The sequence below is a fragment of the Artibeus jamaicensis genome, unplaced genomic scaffold (genome assembly GCF_021234435.1).
Source record: "Artibeus jamaicensis isolate MK-2021 breed Jamaican fruit bat unplaced genomic scaffold, CSHL_Jam_final contig_603, whole genome shotgun sequence".
Classification (NCBI taxonomy): Eukaryota; Metazoa; Chordata; class Mammalia; order Chiroptera; family Phyllostomidae; genus Artibeus; species Artibeus jamaicensis.
This window is the reverse complement of record NW_026521904.1, coordinates 1,921,427-1,932,090: the sequence shown is the minus strand read 5'-3', so window position 1 is coordinate 1,932,090 and position 10,664 is coordinate 1,921,427.

Here is a 10,664-nt window from a genome sequence, read left to right as displayed (position 1 = left end):
ACTTTAATTTCTCCTTTCCACACATACACTGCAAGAACATCAGGTAGATCCATTTACTTCCACCCCCTCATCCCACTGCTTCTCCTAAAGTGACATATTAATTATGGCTCATTTGAAATTTTCTGTTACAAATGTAGATGCAGACTTCAACACCTCGATGAATTATATACACACCATGCAAGCCTATTTGTTCCAGGTTTCTTAAAAGGAGAAAATGAATGCAGGGTATTAATCGTCAAACTGATGTCTCCTATTGAAAAGTAAATTATTTAAATGAGTAATACTCCGGGTGTTTTAATATGTTACTTTCTAGAAATTCTTTTTCAACAGGCAAGGTTAAAAGAATGAAATACAAGTTAAAGTACACTACCAAGATGATATAGAGATAAAATTAAAGCTATGTATACACTACATAATTGTGGTCACCCCAAACTGTTGGGTCTCACTATTCATTGATTCTGTGGCTATCAATAAAATTTGCCACAGTTATCTAATTAGCTTTTAAAGGGGTCTAAAAATTTTGACTACTGTATACCTAAATATGTCTTATCCTTTCACACACAAAGAATGAATGTACTGCCTAATGTAGATTTATGTTTTTTAAATCTTAACTTTCAATGGTATTGAGTAGCAAAGCCAAGTGGAATAGCCATAATATATAAAATATATAAATAAGTATAAACATATATACGTATATGTGAATATAAGTATATATATTTATGTGGTCTATATTCCTCCTGATTTAAGTTATGTATTAGACAAAATTTCCCACAGTCTCCACTTTATTTATTATAAATATATCACATGTACAACTAAAAATTACGAGAATGAAGCAATCAATAGGATCAAATATAAGGTAAAGAACATAAAGTTAAAGAGGGTAAGACCACCTTGAATAGAATATAAGTAGTCGGAGTGACCATTGAAACCTTCACATAGAATGTGCATGAATCAGAGGGGGAGAAGGAGGAATATTCGGGTGAGTGCAATTTATTAAACTCAGCAGGTACAGGAAAGACATTCAATGATGAAAGTCATATCAGTTGGGAGAAACTAATTGCTTTCAAAAACACTGAATATGTGTAATGGAACAAATTCAAAAGAGTTTTTATTTCAATAATGGTACTAAGTGAGAAAAGAAAAATTGATAAGGCCCTCCACCATGCAGTTACTTGAAGACCTAGGTTGATGGAGGCATATTCAACCCATGGCTGTGAAGGTCACTCTGTGAATTATTTCCCTTCCAGCCACCGGGTTAGGGAGAGAAGAATGGAAATGCGTTTGCAGTGATATTTAATGAACCAGGCCTGGATGAGAAGCACATCTCTCTTTTACTCACATTCTGTTGGATAGACCTGGTCACACAATCACAACTAAACATGAAAGAGACTAGAAAATGTTGTAGCTGTGTGATCATGAAGAAGATAGGGCTACAATTTTTTTGGATGGCTAGCAGTTTCTGCCACAGTCTGCCCTTGCAGTCACCATAGTCATGTTCATCTTTCTTCCTTCACACAGAACACATTCAGTAAAATCCTGAAAAGAGACAATCCACTTAATGCATCTAGCTAAGTCCATGGGTGTCTGAAATGTTATTTCTCTCTTCAAACTTGAAGTGGTTTCCTATGGTCCTATATGCTGTGAACCAAGAGACAAGTTCTTCTTCTTCCCCATATACTCCTACATATCAGGAGTAGAAAAGAAATAGCATGACTCTGTTAAAAAGTCTGAAGCATAGAGGAGAATAGTGGACACACAATAACCACGGATCCACAGTAATGATGGAACTCTACTGAAAAGGTATTGTGAAGCCAATTGAGCAAGTTCCAAGATCTTGATTTAACTCTCTAGGAGCAGTCTCTGTCTCTCTCCCCTGTTACTCCAAGACCCAGGCTGCACCCTCTGGATTTTTTTCCCTTGCCCATTATTATACAAGGTCACGTCTCAAATGAACACTAAATAAATGTATTCACTTGCAAAGGTTAAAGTCATCCCTGTCTGTTTCCTGCTAATGTAAGTTTGAGGAACTGAGGGTTGTTTTACAATCAGAGTTTTGTTAAGGCTGAAATTATTGTGTTATTGGCAATACATTTTTTTCAAATACTTAATTTTTTAAAATTAAGTACTTCTTAATTTTAATTACTTTTAAGTACTTTTTAAATTACAAAAATATCTTCATAAATATTTTTAATTCTTTAAAAAATTAGGAACTTCTTATCATTTGTTTGCAGTCAGTTCCATGAGTTAGTAATAATCACTTAAATTCTTTTTCAGATTTAAGACTTGGACCTCTTTTACTGATTTGTTTATTTGTTTCTATTTGTTTGTTTATTACCTTATTTTGCTTTCTAGCTTTTATGCCTTTATTTCAACCTAATGGCAGATACTTTGGGTCATCTAAAACAAAATAAGAGGCTTATATAAGAAGGTAACCCACTTAATTATTTTGAGATGTACTTCACATACCATATCAGTTACCATTTAAAGTATACAATTAAATGGTTTTTAGTTTATTTATAGATAGGTGCAACCTCACCACAGTCAATTTTACATTTTTATCACCTCAAAAAGAAACTTCATTTTCTATAGCTACCACACACCCCCAGCTCTAAGCAAGCTACTACTTTCTGTCTTTATCAATTTTCCTTTTTGGATTTTTTATAAAAATGGGATCATATAAAATGTGGTCTTTTGCTTTGCATATTATTTACAAGACTCATCCATGTTGAAGTATGTATCAGTTCTTCATTCCTTTTTATGACTGAGTATAATACACTTGCACAGACATAACACATTTTGTTTACCCATCATCAGTTGTTGAATATTTGATCTGGTTCTACAACTCCCAATATTCATGTACAACCTTTTCTGTGCACATATGTTTTCATTTCTCATGGAGTGAAATTATTGAGTCAAATGGTAACCAAGTTTAACTATTTGAGGAACCTCCAGATTGTTTCCAAAGTGACCATACCAATGTATATATCTACCAGCAGTGTTCAAGGATTCCAATTTCTGCTTATCTTCACCAACAATTGTTATTATTTCACTTTTTGATTTTAGCTATTCTAGTGGGTATGATGTGGTATCTCATTGTAGTTTTGATTTATATTTTCCTGGTGACTAATGATATCAAACATTTCTAAATGTTTATTGGCCACATGTATATCTTCTTTGATGAAATGTCAATCATGTAATTATTTTTCTTTTGGGTCTTTTTAATTATTGAGTTGTAAGTGTCCTTTACATATTCTATATATCAGTTCCTTGTCATATACAATTTGCAAATATTTATTCCTATTCTGTGGTTTGTCTTTGAATATCCTTAAAAGTTCATTTGGATAAAGTCCAATTTATCCATTATTTTTGTTGTTGCTCGTGCTTTCATGTCATATCTAATAATTCATTACCTTATCTGATATCATGATCATTCATTCACCTTTATGTTTTCTTCTAAGACTTGTATTAATGTCTTTGATCCATTTTTACCTATTTTGATATATATTGTGAGGTAAAGGTAAAATTCATTGCTCTGCAAATGGCTATCCAACACCATTTTTTCAAAACACTATTCCTCCACCATCAAATGGATACCCTTGTCAAAAATAAGTAAACCATAAAAACATGCATTTATCTGTGTATGCTCCACTCTATTCCATAGATCTCTATGTCTACACTGAAGCCAGTACCATATTGTCTTGATTTCCCTTACTTTTGTAGTATGTATTAAAATTGGGAAGTGTGAGCCCCAACTTTGCTCTTCTCTTTTAAAAATTGTTTTGGCTATGCTGGGTTCCCTACAATCTCATATTAATTTTAGGATCACCTTGTCCATTCTTATAAAAGAAACCAGCTGGTACTGAGATAAGTATTTCATTGACTCTGTAAATTCATTTAGGAGTATTGCCACTTTGACAATATTAAGTATTCCAATTCAAGAACATGGTAATATTCTTCTATTTATTTAGATTTTCTTTAATTTCTTTAAGTAATGTCTTGTAGTTTAAAGAGCACAAATTTATGCCTCTTTTATTAAATGTATTTCTAAATACTTTGTTCTTTTTAATTCTGTTATAAATGAAATTGTTTTCTTAATTTTATTTCATAAGACTCATGGCAAGTATATAGAAGTATGATTTTTGTATATTAGTCTTATATCCCCAATTTTGTTGACCACATTTCTCTATTCTAAACATTTTATAGCAGATTCCATAAGAATTCCTATATGCAAGATTATGTTATCTGTGCATACAGTTTTACATCTTTCTTTTCAGTATGGATATATTTTATTTGTTATTCTTCCCTAATCACCCTGGCTAGAATCTCTAGTACAATAATGAATAAAAGTGGCAAACGTTAGCATCCTTGTCTTGTTCAAAGGGAAAGTACCCAGTATATTCACCATTAAGAATGATGTTAGCTACAGGTTTTTCAGAGATGCTCTTTATCAAATTAGTGAGGTTCCCTCCTGTTTATTCTTACTTTGTTGAATGTTTTTATCATGAGAAAAAATGTGTTGAATTTTGTCTAATGCTTTTTATGAATATATCAAAATGATAATGTGGTTTTTTTCATTATTCTATTGATATGGTGAATTATGTTAATTGATTTTCAGATGCTAAATAAATTTTGTGTTCCTAGAATAAGTCTCACTTGGTCATGGTATAATTCTTTTACACATTACTAGATTAGGTTTGCTATTATTTTGTTGATTTTTTAAATCCATATTTATAAGATATAGTAGTCTATAGGTTTCTTTTCTAATTATGTCTTTGCCTGGTTTTGGTATCAGAGTAACACCTTTGCCATCCCTGTACTATCATTCTATTAGTATATTTGAATTAAAATTGTGTTTCTTGTAGACAGCAAACAGTTTGTCTTCTTTTTCCATCTGGAAGAACAATCTGTACTTTGTGACTGGATTGTGTAATCTATTCACATTTAATATATTAAGATTCAGTTAAGCTCATGTCAATCATTATACTTTTTTATCTACATATCTCATCTTTTCTCATTATTTCTCTAGTCTCCTTTATTGCTTTCCTCTAAACTAAGTGAGCATTTTCTGATGTAGCATTTTAATATCTCTAATGACTTTTTTACTATTCTTTTAGTTATTCCCTTAGTGGTTGTTCTAGGGCTTTCTATATACCTTTTAACTTAGAACAAAGTTAGTTTCAGATTTATACAAATTAATTCCAGTGGGATATAGAACAGTTGCTTTTATATAGCTTTATTCTGTAAATATTATAAGCCCAACAAGCATTTATTTGTGTAATTGTAGTGTTAAGAAGCTAAATAGAGAAAACACAAGAAACATTTATATATTTTATATTAAAATTCTTATTTATTATTTCTTGTTGCCTTCAGTTATTCCTGTGAATTCAAGTTACCATCAGGAGTCATTTGCTGAGCCCAATACAGCTTTGTTTCCACCCACCCTCTTGTGCTATTATTGACAAATACATTACATTTTATACATTATAGGCTAAAAAACACATTGCATGCATATTGCTGTTTTAATTAGTTGAGAGAAAATGAAAATAAATATACATTTGTACTGCTTATTAAAATTACATAATGCTTTTACAAGGGTTCTCCATTGCTTTATTTTGTTCAGAGCTAAATTACTCTCTTGAGCCACTTGCTTCAGCCTGAAGAAATCCCATTAGGATTTTTTATAATTCCAGTATGCTAGCAACAAATACTCTCAGTTTATATTTATCTGGGAATCTCATTTTGGCTTTAATTTTTAAAGATAGTTTTGCTGGATAAAAGATTCTGGATTGACAATTTTTTTCTTTGAGCATTTATTTAGAATGCTATTCCATTGTTTTCAGGCCTCTATGTTTCTGATGACAAGTCCACCATAAAATCATACTGAGGTTCCCTTTTAAGTGATGAGTCCTTCTTCCCTGAGCCTTTCAATATTTTCACCTTGTGTTTGCTTGTAAGCATTTTTACAGTGATGTGTCTTTTTGTAGATTGCTTTGCATTTATTTTAACAGAGGTTCATTGAGCTTTCTGGATGTGCAGGTCAATATTTGTCGATAAGTTTGGAAGTTTTTTGCCCTTTCTGGCACTCTCTCCCTTCTTTTCTTCTGGTCTCCCCACTAGATAGATATTGGTACTAATGCTTTCCCACATTTTTGAAGCATTAAAAAAGCCCTGTCTTTCCCACATTTTTGAAGCATAAAAAAAGCCCTGTCTCTTTTTCTTCATTCTTCTTCTCTCTGTTTTTCAGGTTGCATAATCCCTTTAATCTTCATATTCGTAAGTTTTCTTATGCCAGTTCAAAATTACTGCTGAGATACTAGTAAATTTTTAAATTTCAGTTATTATTTTTTACTCTGAATTTTCCATTTGCTTCTTTTTAAAATAATTTACATTGCTTTATTGATGTTCTATATTCAATGTATCATTACCATCATACTGTTTTAAATGTTTTCCTTAATTCTTTGAATATATTCATAATAGCTGTTTTGAAATCTTTCTTTGTTAAATCTGACATCTGGTTGTTCTCACAGACCATTTCTGTTGACTGATTTTTTTTCTGGTATATGGGTCATACCTTTTTGGTTATTTGCACATCTCATTTTTTTTTTTGTTTAAAACTGGAAATTTTAGATAATATAACAAAATCCAGGTACTTGGTTCTTCTCCTTCAGCTCTTATTGCTATATATTTCCTTAGTTTTTTAGTAACCGGCTACCTTATTTTAATGAAGTACAATTCCTTCATAGTGTGAAACCTCTGCTGTTGCTACTTCTCATGGAGTGCAGCTTTGGAGATGCACTTGGGATACCCTGGGATGTCAGTGGCTTGGGCAGAACTCTCTTTGACTATTTTATCCCTGAGCACACTGTTAAACTCTACTAGTGGCTGGATGATTGCTCTACTGTTTTCAACAATGCCCTGGGGATAAATTGCTTTTACAAGCAAATCCCAAAATAGTGCAGGTTCCTTTAGAGGAATATTTAGTTCCCAGGTCAGTAATTCAGATTCATTCTGACACCAGGAGGGCTCTTCTCAACTCTGTCTTTCCCCATTTCTATCCAGAAAACTAGCCAGCCTACAATTTAGCCTGTATCTCTAATATGTCTATTAATATCCTTTCACCAAAACTTTTTTTTGAGAATTCCCTTAGACTTGAAATTCTTCATACTCTAATACATGTAAAATCAATTACTCTGGGGAGAAATTTGGAGATATCTGTTCCATGGCTTGCTTCCACTCCCCTAAGTCCCCAGAAAAATCTCTGAGCCATGGCTATGGTGACAATGACATGTTTTTCTCTGAACAACACCTCCACATCTGGAGCTTAGCCCTCAGCACAGGGGAGGGAGGGGCAAGCAACAGCCCAGATTTCAGATCTCAAATTGTCTCTCAATGTGGCACCTCTCATCCATGAGCTAGGACATGCTGGTCGGGACCCATGGGCTTTCAGTATGCCACCCCCCAAGGTAGAGCTCGCTTATGAGTGGGAGATGGGCAAAAGAATGGGATTTATTTGGTCACACTTGTCCAGAACTTCACATCAACAACCAGTCACAGGGGAAGGATGAGAAATGTTCTTGTCCTGCCTGTCCCAGGTAGATAACCCTCTAACTGAGACCTGGGAAGAGAAAGAAGCCTGTGTTCTTGGCTGTAGCAGTTTGGGGTAAATTTTCTATCTCCCTGAACTGAGAGGTAAAGGAAGGCCCTATGCCTGGTTTAAATATCACATATTATCATAGTTCTTACCAATTTTAGCAGTTTTTTTCTTTCTTTCCTTTCCTTATTCTTCTATTTCCTTCCTTCCTTCCTTCCTTCCTTCCTTCCTTCCTTCCTTCCTTCCTTCCTTCCTTCCTTTCTTTTTTGTTTTTTCGAGAAAGGGGAAACTAAGGAATGAGAATGAGGAGGAAAGAAATAATAATTTGGAAAGGAAACATTGGTTTCCTCTTGTACATGCCTTGACTTGGAACCAAGCCACAACCCAGGCATGAGCCCTGACTGGGAATTGAACTGGTGACTTCTTGCTTTGCAGGTCAATGCCCAACTAACTGAGCCACATCAATCAGGGCTGGTAGATTTTCTTGAATATCTTTTTTTTCATTTGATGTATGTCCACAGAGTTATTTTTAGAAACTTTAGTTTTTTAAAAAGTGTTCATCTGTTTTATTGGGAAGGTCTTGTGAGCTTCTCATACTGTCATGCCAAAGGTGTAACTCCCAACCCCCTTAATTTTATCTTTGCTATAATGTTGAGTTAGTTGTTTTTGTTGTTGTTTGAGAAGTAGTTTAGAACTTTGACCATCAAGGTCTTTTTCAGTCATTTTGCCTACTCTTTAGAGTACATAAATAGCTTCTAATTCCTAGGTTGTCATTTATACTTACAAATTAGCCTATTCTTTCCTAACCTCATCCCACCCTTATAACATCAAGCTATATGTAACAAAGTGCAATACACAAATATTTGGGTCTTTTTACATCTTTTACTAGATTAGCGGGTTCTGTATATCTGCCTTCCAGGTTGCTGCAAGCAATTGTTTTACCAAATGTTTATCTACTGGGTAATATAGATCTCCAATATCTTTCTGTTTCCAATATTTGTTTCCTTGTTTTCTGTTGCCCAACCACTATGAGCCCCATATTTTATGTTTTTGATGTGGCAGCTATGTACTTTGAGATGGTAATTCCTGTTTTAATCAGGTGAGGCAAACCACTAAAACAAACTCAGTTGAAATTTATTTCTTGTCAATATAATAGTCCTGGTCCAGAAATCAGATTAGTGGGTCAGTATTCTTACTCAAAGTTATATAGAAATTTAAACATAGAAAAACTACTTTATGAGTGATATGCAAAATATCTTTCACACAACACAAAACCTAAAATATATTTTTGTCTTACTTAAAAGTAGGAAAACTTATAAAAATCTCTGAGTCATAGACTTACGGATTTTTGTGGGCATTTACATGCACAAAGTTTCCTTAGGGTTGAAAGAGTTTTTAGAGCATATTTGCAAGCATGTTCAAAAAAGCATTTACAGCCCTGGCTGGCATAGCTCAGTGGATTGAGTGCGGGCCTGTGAACCAGAGTATCGCGGTTCGATTCCCAGTCAGGGCACATGCCTGGGTTGCAGGCCAGTTCCCAGCAGGGGACACAAGAGAGGCAACCATACATTGATATTTCTCTCCCTATCTCCTTCCCTTCCCCTCTAAAGATAAGTAAATAAAATATTTTTTAAAAGCTTAAAAAAAAGAGCATTTACAGAACATGATAACATTGAAGGGGGGGTTATTTCCTGAAGTCATTGCATTTCTCACATTTTGGAAGAAAAGATATGGGGAGAGAGATACTGGTTTTCCAATTCTCATTTTCACATAGAGGTGGAATTTCCACTCCATTACTTAGAAGGGAAAATTAATAGGAAAAGCGGCATTTAAGGCCTTTCTCTGCTCTTCCTTCCATCCCATGTTTTTGGGGATTGTGTCCCCCAGTTCCTATGGTTATTCTTAATGCCCAGTACCTCAGAATGTGACTTCTTTTGAGTGCAGGTCCTTTCGAGTTGTAATTAAGGTAAAGTGAGTTCACATGGAGGGTTTACTCCACTATGACCGGTGTCCCTATAAAAAAGGGAGATTAGAACACTGAAAACACAGAAACCTCGGGACAAGCACATGAGGAAACAGCCATTTGCATGCCAAGAAGAGAGACCTCAGGAGAGACCAGCCCTGCCAAGTTGTTAATTTCAGACTTCTATCATTCGGACTATGAAAAAAAATAATTTCTGTTCTTTAAGCCATTGTGTTTGTGGTGTCTTGTTATGGCAGCTCTAGCAAACTAATATACATGGTAAGAGAGATAACATATAATTTGTAAGTTTAGGAGAAATAGCAGGTCATGTGTGGAATCTTCCAACAGTAAACAGTAGCCAGTAAGCAATGCATTTATTCATTTATCCAGAATACTGCTATTATGTAAGTACTACAGATGCAGTGCTATGTTAGATGCTGCTAATACAGGAGTGAAACATTCAGGTATGCTACCTGCCTGCAGGAAACTTATAAGCTGATGGAGAAAGAAAAATAGAATAAATGTTGTGTATACAAAAGACACCAGAATATGGAGAAAACCTGGGTAGCTTGTGTTTTCCTCAGGAAAATCTGGGAAGCTAATACCCATATTGACTTGGATCGGGTAGTGGGGGTTGGGGGGAAATGGAGACCATGGGTCAAAGCAGCCAGCCAAAAGAATTTTATGATCTTCTGACCAAATTCTTTTGAGCCTATGGTGTTGAGGGGCAGCCTACCCTTGGATAGTAATTTCTTTTGCACAGATGGAAGAGGACTTGGATATGAGCCACAGAGACAATTACTGGCTATGAGTTTCTCCATTTTCCTAACAAAATGGCTGAGCTATCACCAAAACTGAACTGGTTACCTGAAGTATGGAAATATATAAAGCAAGCTCCAAATAATGTACAATCAAAACTAGCACAAATCAACATCCCACATTAAAAAAAATCAATACCCCATATAGTTTATTTCTGAGTATGGATACTACAACAATAACGAGGAAAGCACAGGCTTCAGAAGCAGAGTGAATGTCAGATGAAACATATGCATAACAAATACTAGTGAGAAGCCAACTACCGTTAGGTACTAAGGAGAAAGTAGTGAGAAA